Here is an 11,441-nt window from a genome sequence, read left to right as displayed (position 1 = left end):
AACTATATTTGGAGAGAGGGCCTGTGAGGAGATGAAAAAGTCAAAATGAGGTCATGGGATGTGGCCCTAACCCCTATGGCCCCATTTTATAAGGCTGGTGCCATTATAAGAATAAATAAACACCAGAGTAAGTAAGCCCTTAAAATCACCCCCTACAATCCTCTAGCTCCTTCTTCCCTTCCGCAGAAACTTCAGAAGTCACATGTTCTGCATGGTATAGCTACAAAATGGAAGCAGGTTGGGTCTCTACTTCCTGCTTGGACACAGCTTCTCATTTCCTACCAGACAGGAATGTAAGCAAGAAAATGCCTTAATCAACTGAGATTTTAGTATTTGTTTATCACAGTACTGCCAACCTAGCTTAAATAATATACCAAGATGTATTATTGTACTATTACACTAGACATTAGTAATGTATAAGTTGGGAAATTAAAGTATTCTAAAATCCTTTCTTGGTTTAGGAAAACACTGGCTATTTTGATTACCATTTTGCAAACTAATAGAATATGAATATAATTTGAAACAACTAAAAGAAATGGAAAATAAAGAAAACTGAAATATTCACAATTATTTAAGGTGAAATATAATTCTATTTGTGATTGACTTTAAAATCCTTAGCAAAAGAGAGAGAAAGAAGCATTAAATAAAGTACATGGGTAAAAGCACTAATAATATAATGGTTTATTATAATACTATTTTCTTTTTTATATACATTTGAACATTTTGAATAAAACTTAAAAAAAAAAGCCAAGATAGCCAAAAACGAGGTAAAGCAAAAAAAAACAATAATCAATCACAAGAAATAGAAAGAAGAAAATCAAATGACAGAAATAAATCCAATTCAATAATCCAAATAAGTGTAACNGTTTAGGAAAACACTGGCTATTTTGATTACCATTTTGCAAACTAATAGAATATGAATATAATTTGAAACAACTAAAAAGAAATGGAAAAATAAAGAAAACTGAAATATTCACAATTATTTAAGGTGAAATATAATTCTATTTGTGATTGACTTTAAAATCCTTAGCAAAAGAGAGAGAAAGAAGCATTAAATAAAGTACATGGGTAAAAGCACTAATAATATAATGGTTTATTATAATACTATTTTCTTTTTTATATACATTTGAACATTTTTGAATAAAAACTTAAAAAAAAAAGCCAAGATAGCCAAAAACGAGGTAAAGCAAAAAAAAACAATAATCAATCACAAGAAATAGAAAGAAGAAAATCAAATGACAGAAATAAATCCAATTCAATAATCCAAATAAGTGTAACTGTACCAATTATACTAACTAAAAGACTTCCAGATTAGGAAAAACAAAACCAAATGAAACAAAACACATTCATATGCTTTTATAAGAGAGATAACCAAGATAAAATAAAATGATATAGTAATTTGAGACTAATGAGATAGAAAATCGGAGGAAATTAATTCTAAAGCTTAAAGTGTTATTAAATGTATCCATTAACTGCCTATTTAATATCCATTTTCCCTTTCTTCTTTTATACTAGAACTCGATTGTGTTGTTACCTATTTATTATGGGATTAGGGGAAGATGATTTCATCCCCAATACAGGGATGAACATTGACAATCATTGAGACCTTTGCTTCCCAGTGATTCACTGATAAGAAGATACATCACCCCTTTCTGGCCAGTGAGAACTAAACAGAAGCTGCTGGAGGCCTTCTGGGAAAAATTTTATCAAGTTTGCAAGGTTATATATTGATAGACTGATCATATATAGAAAAATAATACAGATAAAATATATTTTGTATTGATATATTATCCTAGTCATTAGTAAAAGTTGATTACCTTGCATATTTTATTTAAATCTTATTTATTATTCCATTAACTTTAGGCAGTACTCCTTTATCTTCACTTTGAAGATGAAGACATTCATACCCCTTCCCTACCTTTCTTCACCCACAACAAACTCTAAACTTCTGTTAGCTGCATTTGCACTTTTGTATCATCAAACTTTTCAACTGTTACACTTTTTAAACTACAGCACAAAACCAACTCTTCATACTTTGCTCATAGATATTCTCTAAAAGTCAGCTTCTAAAAGGTAGGAACCCAGCCCAGCTCTACAATAATACAGGGATAGGTGAGATAAGAGCATAAGAGGGGAAAATGCTAAAAATCACGGGTCTGGATACTAAAACCATCTGTATCTCTAACAATGTGGTCCTGGATAAGTTACTTCTGTGGCTCCATTTCATCATCTATAAAATAAAGGACTTGGCCTAAGCTGCTTCTCTAGAATCTTTCAGCAACAGAAAGAAAAACTAAAATATAGGGTAGAATTATCTGATTTAACTGCAAAGAAGGAAAGCACACCCAGAGCTTAGCAAATAATTTTGAGCTAAAGTAAGGAGTATGTCAACAGTGACCTTTATCCATACCACAGGAGTTCAATGTGTTTCTGCTCTAGTGGTATACAGAGATGGCATATTTATTCAATTCTTTCAGTTAGAAAGATTAAAATGCAAATGTATGTAAATTATGCACATTATAAATGAGAACAAGAAAGAAAAATAAAACTCTGATTACTGGTTGGCTGGAGGAACATTAACAGAATCCTGAAATGAAACCCAAAAATCCATGCTTGGAGAACCACAGCCAAGATAAATCCCCACTCTCGCCCCTTCATTTCTTAAGTCACCACCTGGCTTCTCTACCATCAGTCAGTGCTCAATGCTCCTGGCTGCATTTACATTACATGTGTGTAGGAGGTACAGAGTCTCAATCCACAAAATTCAAGTATGACAAAATTCAACTTTATTTTCTATATATGATATGCGACCTTACTTTCTATCTCAAACTTTCTACTCCATCCTTTGGCAAAACTTAAGTCAGACAGTCCTGGGTCAATGCAATCAAGTCAAAATTTTATTCTCTTGACCCTTACCCCAGGGGTTGCAACTGAGATCCAAAGGATGGAAGACTGTAATACTTAGCATCAAAACATGGAAAATGGCCTTCCATTATGATCTCATAGATCTGCACTGACGTCTACTGCAGTGTCCTGATTCCCTCCAGTCGCCTTTCCCCACTGGCATCTGCAGACCCATACACACCCCACCTGGTCCCTGTCCAGTTGCAATCTCCACGCTGGCCATGCTACTGCTTCCCCCATCCCAATGAGCGGCTTCTCCAAGTCCTAGGCTTCCTTCAGTTATCTCTCTGGCTGTCTTAGCAGGTACATGAAAATCATTGGATGTTCTGCCCTGCCAGTCTCAGTCCATAAGAAACGTAGGGGCTGTCTCAACCCCTCCTTTTCTGGATACTGCATGTCGGCATCTCTATTCTTCTGCTTTTGCCATACAGCAAGGGGTGCTAGAAACTCTATGACTTGCTGGCTTTCCTAATCCTCACTTGGCATGAAACACAAGTCTCCCCTGCCTTTGGATCACATATTCACTCACTCCTCTACTCCTCAACAGGACAAAGGTCCCTTCTCAGAGGCACTCATTGCTAAATCCCATGCTCTTTATTCCTTTCTGCTTTGCTGTCTTCTTTTCAGCTCATAAGATCTTTATCTAGTTTAGGAAGCTAAGGGAAACAAAACCACATAAGCTCTGCTTCTGGCAATAGCAAACCAACTCCTGTCAGAACAACCCAACCACAGATAACACCATAAGCTATGAATAAAACACGAAAAATAACCATCAGAAAGCATCAAAGAATAACCAAAAGCAAGAAAAGCTAGAGGGGAATCAACATGGTAAAACATAACGGTACTAAAAGTTAAAGCTTCTCATCTAAAGGCATGCCACAATTAAGATGCTAAAATATGTACATAAACCTGCAGACTCACTCCCTAGAAGAACTGGAGGAAAAAGTTAGGGGCTAGCACAGCAGCTGGAAAGTTAAGAGGGAATCCCACAATGGAAGGAGCTCAAACTTCTGCATATAAATTCTGTCCAAATCTCTATCTCACCCATCAATTCTGCTTGCTTGGGGAAGATTCCAGGCAGCTCAGCTAAGACTAAAAGAATCAGTCAGACATTTCAGCTGCTGCCATAGGAGAAATAGAATTTTAAGTTTTAATCCAGCCTAGTTAACTGCCTACTAAAACAAAAATCAATTATCTTCAGAGGAAAATTGCAGAATAGTCAGAATCTGTATGTTGTATTATTCACAATGTCCAGAATGCAATCTAGAACTACCAGACAAATGAAGAGACCTTACTCAAGAGAGTAGGCAATCAATGCAGACTAAACTAAGATAACTCAGAAGCTAGAATTATCAGGTAAGATTTTAAAGCAGCCACTGAGATGGTTAGGGTGGAAACTGACTGTTAAGAAGTATAAGACAGCTAGGCATGGTGGCTCATGCCCGTAATCCTAGCACTTTGGGAGGTAGAGGTAGGTGGATTTCTTGAGCCCAGGAGTTTGAGACCAGCCTGGACAACATGGCGAAACCCCATCTCTCTACAAAAAATACAAAAATTAACCAGGTATGCATGCCATAGTCCCAGCTATTTGGGGGGCTAAGGCAGGATCACTTAAACCCAGAAGGCCAAAGCTGCAGTGAACTGAGATCGTGCCACTGTACTATAGCCTGGGAGACAAAGTGAGATCCTGCCTAAAAAAAAAAAAAAAAAAAAAAAAAAAAAAAAAAAAAAAAAAGTATAAGAGAACTTTCTCGGTGATGGTAATATCCTAAACCTTGATAGATACAGGGTCACAACAATATATAAATTTGTCAAAACTTATTGACTGTATACTTAGGACATAAATATTTCATTACATATAAATTTTACTATAAAAAAGGTAAACAAAATTGAACTCTAGTTAATTATACGCATGTTTTTAAGTGTTTAGGAGTGAAATGTAATGATATTGTCAACTTACTTTGAAATCCATCATAAAATAAGATAAATTGATAGATGTGGATTAAATAAACACAGCTTTTCATAGTAGAATCTAGAGAATTGATATTCATTTCTATCAACGTTTTGCATATTTAAAATTTTATAATAAAATATTGGGGATAAAACTCTTCATCCTGTCTAGGAAGGTGAGAAAATCACTTTCTTCAAAATCCATTCCTTAGACTAAAGCAATACTTCAAAAGACCCCCCAGCTCTTATGGCCCTCAAAAAATTAGAATTATAGTCTACTTTAGAATCCTTCATTTCTCTTTAAATTCCTACTGTAAGATATCTTCCCTAAAAAAATGGATGGGTTTAGGTGCCAGAGAATGTAGAGGGGACTACAATCAGCTGGGAGAACACAGATACCCCTCAACCTACAATGGGATTACATCCAATAAACCTACTGTAAATTAAAATATCATAAGTTGGAAACGAACTTTGGACTTACACATATTTTCAACTTAGGTTAAGTCATAAACTAAGGAGTATACCTAATGCGCATTGCTTCCGCACCACTGGAAAGTCGAAAATCATAGGTTGGATCATCATTAAGTCGGGAATGCCTATATAGTAAATATCACACATAATTATCCAAAACACGTGTAGCAAGCATTTAGAATCAATACTGTATTTGACATTTATATTCTCATAGAAGTATTCTAAATATAATTGTCTTTCATTTAGTACCATCAGTCCTGAAGGTGGGCCAGAGGGAAATTTGACAGTAATTTAGTGGCCTATCTAGCACACTTTGCAACAGCTAAATTGGAAATCAGAATACGGCACAATAAAAAAAGAACCCTGATCAGAAATTAGTTCATTTAAGTTCTAAATCCAGCAATATCACCAACTTATTATAGAACTGGGCGAGTCATTGGATTTTATACATGGAATGTCTTCTGGGAAATACATGCCAACATTATCAACTGCGGGTGAAATTTGAAACTAAGGCTAGAGAGGTTAACACACAGTCTAACCCCACACAGCTTGCTTGACCTCCTGTGACTCCGGTTTCCTCATTTATCTATCTGTTCATTCATTAACACTTGTTGAATTCCAACAATTGCAATTCATCAAGAATAAGACAATATCACTGCTTTGGATGAATTCACAATCTAGTGAGGGAGGCAGAATTGTAAACAGATAATGACAATACAATTAAATAATTCACCCAATAGATGAACAAATGGCTACTGTGGAAGATTTTGGCAATTTCCCTACTGAAGCCTGAATTCCCATCCACCCTGATACTTTTCCTTTTGAAAAAACACAGAGAGGATTATTAGACTATTCATTAGCTATTATTCTCTAAACAAAGTCATTAAAATTGCAGCAACTTTTCTCAGAAAACGGGTCACACATATTCAACCAAGGGACAGAGCAGTATTATCGAAATATCCTTTACCTGAAGTCTTTGTTTAGGAATCCATGCATACTTTTCTATTTCTATCAAATTATTAAATAGAAAACTTCCCCTCAACATCCAAGACCATGTAATGGTGAGAAGTGACAATGTGCTAGCAGCCCTCTCAGCACCTCCTCAGCCTCCACCTTCACTCTGGCAGCGCTTGAGGAGCCCTTCAGCCCGCCACAGCACGATGGGAGCCACTCTCTAGGCTGGCTGAGGCCTGAGCCTCCTCCCTCTGCTTGCGGGGAGGTGCACCGCCAGCCCAGGGCAGTGAAGGGCTTAGCAACCAGGCCAGCAGCTGCGGAGGGTGCGCCAGGTCCCCAGCAGTGCCGGCCGGCTGGCGCCGCACTCAAATCCTTCCCGGGCTTTAGCTGCTTCCAGGCAAGGGGCAGGGCTCCGGACCTGCAGCCCACCATGTCTGAGCTCCTCCCGCTGTGGGGGGCTCCAGCTCGGCCTTAGCCTCCCCAACGGGCGCCATCCCCTGCTCCGTGGCACCCCGTCCCACTGCCAGCCCAAGGGCNTTCATTTCTATCAACGTTTTTGCATATTTAAAATTTTATAATAAAATATTGGGGATAAAACTCTTCATCCTGTCTAGGAAGGTGAGAAAAATCACTTTCTTCAAAATCCATTCCTTAGACTAAAGCAATACTTCAAAAAGACCCCCCAGCTCTTATGGCCCTCAAAAAATTAGAATTATAGTCTACTTTAGAATCCTTCATTTCTCTTTAAATTCCTACTGTAAGATATCTTCCCTAAAAAAATGGATGGGTTTAGGTGCCAGAGAATGTAGAGGGGACTACAATCAGCTGGGAGAACACAGATACCCCTCAACCTACAATGGGATTACATCCAATAAACCTACTGTAAATTAAAAATATCATAAGTTGGAAACGAACTTTGGACTTACACATATTTTCAACTTAGGTTAAGTCATAAACTAAGGAGTATACCTAATGCGCATTGCTTCCGCACCACTGGAAAGTCGAAAAATCATAGGTTGGATCATCATTAAGTCGGGAATGCCTATATAGTAAATATCACACATAATTATCCAAAAACACGTGTAGCAAGCATTTAGAATCAATACTGTATTTGACATTTATATTCTCATAGAAGTATTCTAAATATAATTGTCTTTCATTTAGTACCATCAGTCCTGAAGGTGGGCCAGAGGGAAATTTGACAGTAATTTAGTGGCCTATCTAGCACACTTTGCAACAGCTAAATTGGAAATCAGAATACGGCACAATAAAAAAAGAACCCTGATCAGAAATTAGTTCATTTAAGTTCTAAATCCAGCAATATCACCAACTTATTATAGAACTGGGCGAGTCATTGGATTTTTATACATGGAATGTCTTCTGGGAAATACATGCCAACATTATCAACTGCGGGTGAAATTTGAAACTAAGGCTAGAGAGGTTAACACACAGTCTAACCCCACACAGCTTGCTTGACCTCCTGTGACTCCGGTTTCCTCATTTATCTATCTGTTCATTCATTAACACTTGTTGAATTCCAACAATTGCAATTCATCAAGAATAAGACAATATCACTGCTTTGGATGAATTCACAATCTAGTGAGGGAGGCAGAATTGTAAACAGATAATGACAATACAATTAAATAATTCACCCAATAGATGAACAAATGGCTACTGTGGAAGATTTTGGCAATTTCCCTACTGAAGCCTGAATTCCCATCCACCCTGATACTTTTCCTTTTGAAAAAACACAGAGAGGATTATTAGACTATTCATTAGCTATTATTCTCTAAACAAAGTCATTAAAATTGCAGCAACTTTTCTCAGAAAACGGGTCACACATATTCAACCAAGGGACAGAGCAGTATTATCGAAATATCCTTTACCTGAAGTCTTTGTTTAGGAATCCATGCATACTTTTTCTATTTCTATCAAATTATTAAATAGAAAACTTCCCCCTCAACATCCAAGACCATGTAATGGTGAGAAGTGACAATGTGCTAGCAGCCCTCTCAGCACCTCCTCAGCCTCCACCTTCACTCTGGCAGCGCTTGAGGAGCCCTTCAGCCCGCCACAGCACGATGGGAGCCACTCTCTAGGCTGGCTGAGGCCTGAGCCTCCTCCCTCTGCTTGCGGGGAGGTGCACCGCCAGCCCAGGGCAGTGAAGGGCTTAGCAACCAGGCCAGCAGCTGCGGAGGGTGCGCCAGGTCCCCCAGCAGTGCCGGCCGGCTGGCGCCGCACTCAAATCCTTCCCGGGCTTTAGCTGCTTCCAGGCAAGGGGCAGGGCTCCGGACCTGCAGCCCACCATGTCTGAGCTCCTCCCGCTGTGGGGGGCTCCAGCTCGGCCTTAGCCTCCCCAACGGGCGCCATCCCCTGCTCCGTGGCACCCCGTCCCACTGCCAGCCCAAGGGCTGAGGAGTGCAGGCGTGGCTTGGGACTGGCGAACAGCTCCACCTGCAGCCCCAGTACAGGATCCACTGGGTGAAGCCAGCTGGGCTCCTGAACCCGATGGGGACTTGGAGAACTTTTATATCTAGCCAGAGGCTTGTATGTGCACCAATCAGCACTCTGTGTCTAGCTCAGGGTTTGTAAATGCACCAATCAGCACTCTGTGTCTAGCTCAAGGTTTGTGAATACACCAATTGGTACTCTGTATCTAGCTAACCTAGTGGAGACTTGGAGGACTAGCACTCTATGACTCTGTGTCTAGCTCAAGGATTGTAAATGCTCCAATCAGCATTCTGTGTCTAGCTCAGGATTTGTAAATACACCAATCAGTACTCTGTGTCTAGCTCAAGGTTTGTGAACACACCAGTTGCTACTCTGTATCTAGCTAGCTCTGTATCTAGCAAACTGTCACTCTGTGACTGGGTGTCTAGCTCAAGGATTGTAAGTGCACCAATCAGCACTCTGTCAAAACAGGCCAATCAGCTCTCTGTAAAGTGGACCAATCAACTATCTGTAAAATAGACCAATCAGCAGGATGTGGGTGGGGCCAGATAAGGGAATAAAAGCAGGCTGCCGCAGTGGGGTCCACTTCCACATAGTGGAAGCTTTGTTTTTTTGTGCTTTGTAATAAATTTTGCTGCTGCTCACTCTTTGGGTCCACACTGCATTTATGAGCTATGATACTCATCATGAAGGTCTGCAGCTTCATTTCTGAAGCCAGCAAGACCACAAACCCACTGGGAAGAACGAACAACTCCAGACGCGTTGCCTTTAAGAGCTGTAACACTCACGACGAAGGTCTGCAGCTTCACTCCTGACAGTGAGACCACCAACCCACCAGAAGGAAGAAGCTCCAGACACATCTGAACGTCTGAAGGAACAAACTCTGGACACACCATCTTTAATAACTGCAACACTCACTGTGACGGTCCGCGGCTTCATTCTTGAAGTCAGTGAGACCAAGAACCCACCAATTCCGGACACAATGGCATGGTGATTGGAGAGACCCATGGATCCACATTTCTGCCATGGAGAAAATAATTTAAGAAGTCAGAAACCCACTCTACCCCAACTGTGTTAAGAGTAGCCCAGTTAGGCCTGCAGAGTTTCACCATTGAGCAAGGCACTCCTTCTCTAAGGTAGCCACATAGTTCTAGGGCCCAGAATAGTTCAGGCAGTGGACTATACTTTGACATTACTTGGCATAGGTCCCCAGTGCTTAGAATTTGACTCATTGAAATGAGATTTAAGGTATAGTCTGTCACAGAGAGGATAGACAACCTCAGTATTCTGCAGACCAGAAAACAGTGGCACAGAAGCAGTGTGCTGCTTTCTCTTCAGAAGGCATAAGGAGAGACCAAGTGAGAGGTCCAGTAGGCTGGAAGTAAAGCAGTGAAGGAGAGGCTGTCAGCTAAGCTTCAGCAGTTCTGGAAGCGGGGCAGTGTGAGAATGCTATGAACAGAAGTCACCACTCACCCAGAGTAGAAAACTACAGGACTTCTAGCAGAAACATTAGGAAACTGTGCCATCTCGGATATGCAAAGCCCAGAAATTAAGCCCAAATGAAGCCCGTTTTGTAGTCAGAGAAACAAGTACCTCCTAGCCCACCTTCAGGGAGCAAAAAGGAATAGATAAATCAAGTAACTACGTCTGATTATTGATATCCCCCTGCCGAAAAAAAAAAATAGAGGCACCCCTAGTATAATAAAAAAATAAAAAGGGAGCAGCTCCAGGGGCTTCAGAAAGGAGGTGTTGGTAGAAATAAAGAGTACATTTGCACAGTAGGGGGAAGGCAAAGGAAACAGAGAAAATAACTGGGGTGAGCAAGCAGTATAGAACAAAAGAGAGTGGCCGGGCGCGGTGGCTCAAGCCTGTAATCCCAGCACTTTGGGAGGCCGAGACGGGCGGATCACAGGGTCAGGAGATCGAGACCATCCTGGCTAATACGGTGAAACCCCGTCTCTACTAAAGAATACAAAAAACTGGCCGGGCGACCAGGCGGGCGCCTGTAGTCCCAGCTACTCGGGAGGCGAAGGCAGGAGAATGGCGTGAACCTGGGAGGCGGAGCCTGCAATGAGCTGAGATCCGGCCACCGCACTCCAGCCTGGGCGACAGAGCGAGACTCCGTCTCAAAAAAAAAAAAAAAAAGAAAGAACAAGAGAGAAGAAATCCCCTGCAGAGGTAGGGACACAAGTACGAAGTGCTTCAGAAAATGCCGTATTTAAAAGTTACTAAGGCAGAAAGGATGGGAAGGGAGAAGAGTGGGGAAACCAAAAAAGGGAAACGCCTAGAAGATAAGCTCAGTATGTTAAGTACAAATGACTCCAGAGAGGATCCTAGGAAATAGTCTCGGGGCGAACAAATGAAAGAAAGGAAGAGAAAGCAATCCTGGGTGAGAGGCACAGAGGCATGTAAAGAAAGTCCCGGCCGAGCACAGTGGCTCACCGGCCTGTAATCCCAGCACTTTGGGAGTTGGGAGTTTGAGACCAGCCTGACAAACATGGAGAAACCCTGTATCTACTAAAAATACAAACTTAGCCGGGCATGGTGGTGCATGTCTGTAATCCCAGCTACTCGGGAAGCCAAGGCAGGAGAATCGCTTGAACTCGGGAGGCGGAGGTCGCAGTGAGCCCAGGTGGCGCCATTGCACTCCATCCTGAGCAACAAGAGCTAAACTACGTCTCCAAAAAAAAAAAAAAAAAAAAAAAAAAAAA

This window comes from Rhinopithecus bieti, unplaced genomic scaffold (assembly GCF_001698545.2).
Source record: "Rhinopithecus bieti isolate Rb0 unplaced genomic scaffold, ASM169854v2 scaffold_8683, whole genome shotgun sequence".
NCBI classification, from domain to species: domain Eukaryota; kingdom Metazoa; phylum Chordata; class Mammalia; order Primates; family Cercopithecidae; genus Rhinopithecus; species Rhinopithecus bieti.
This window is presented reverse-complemented; position numbering follows the sequence as displayed.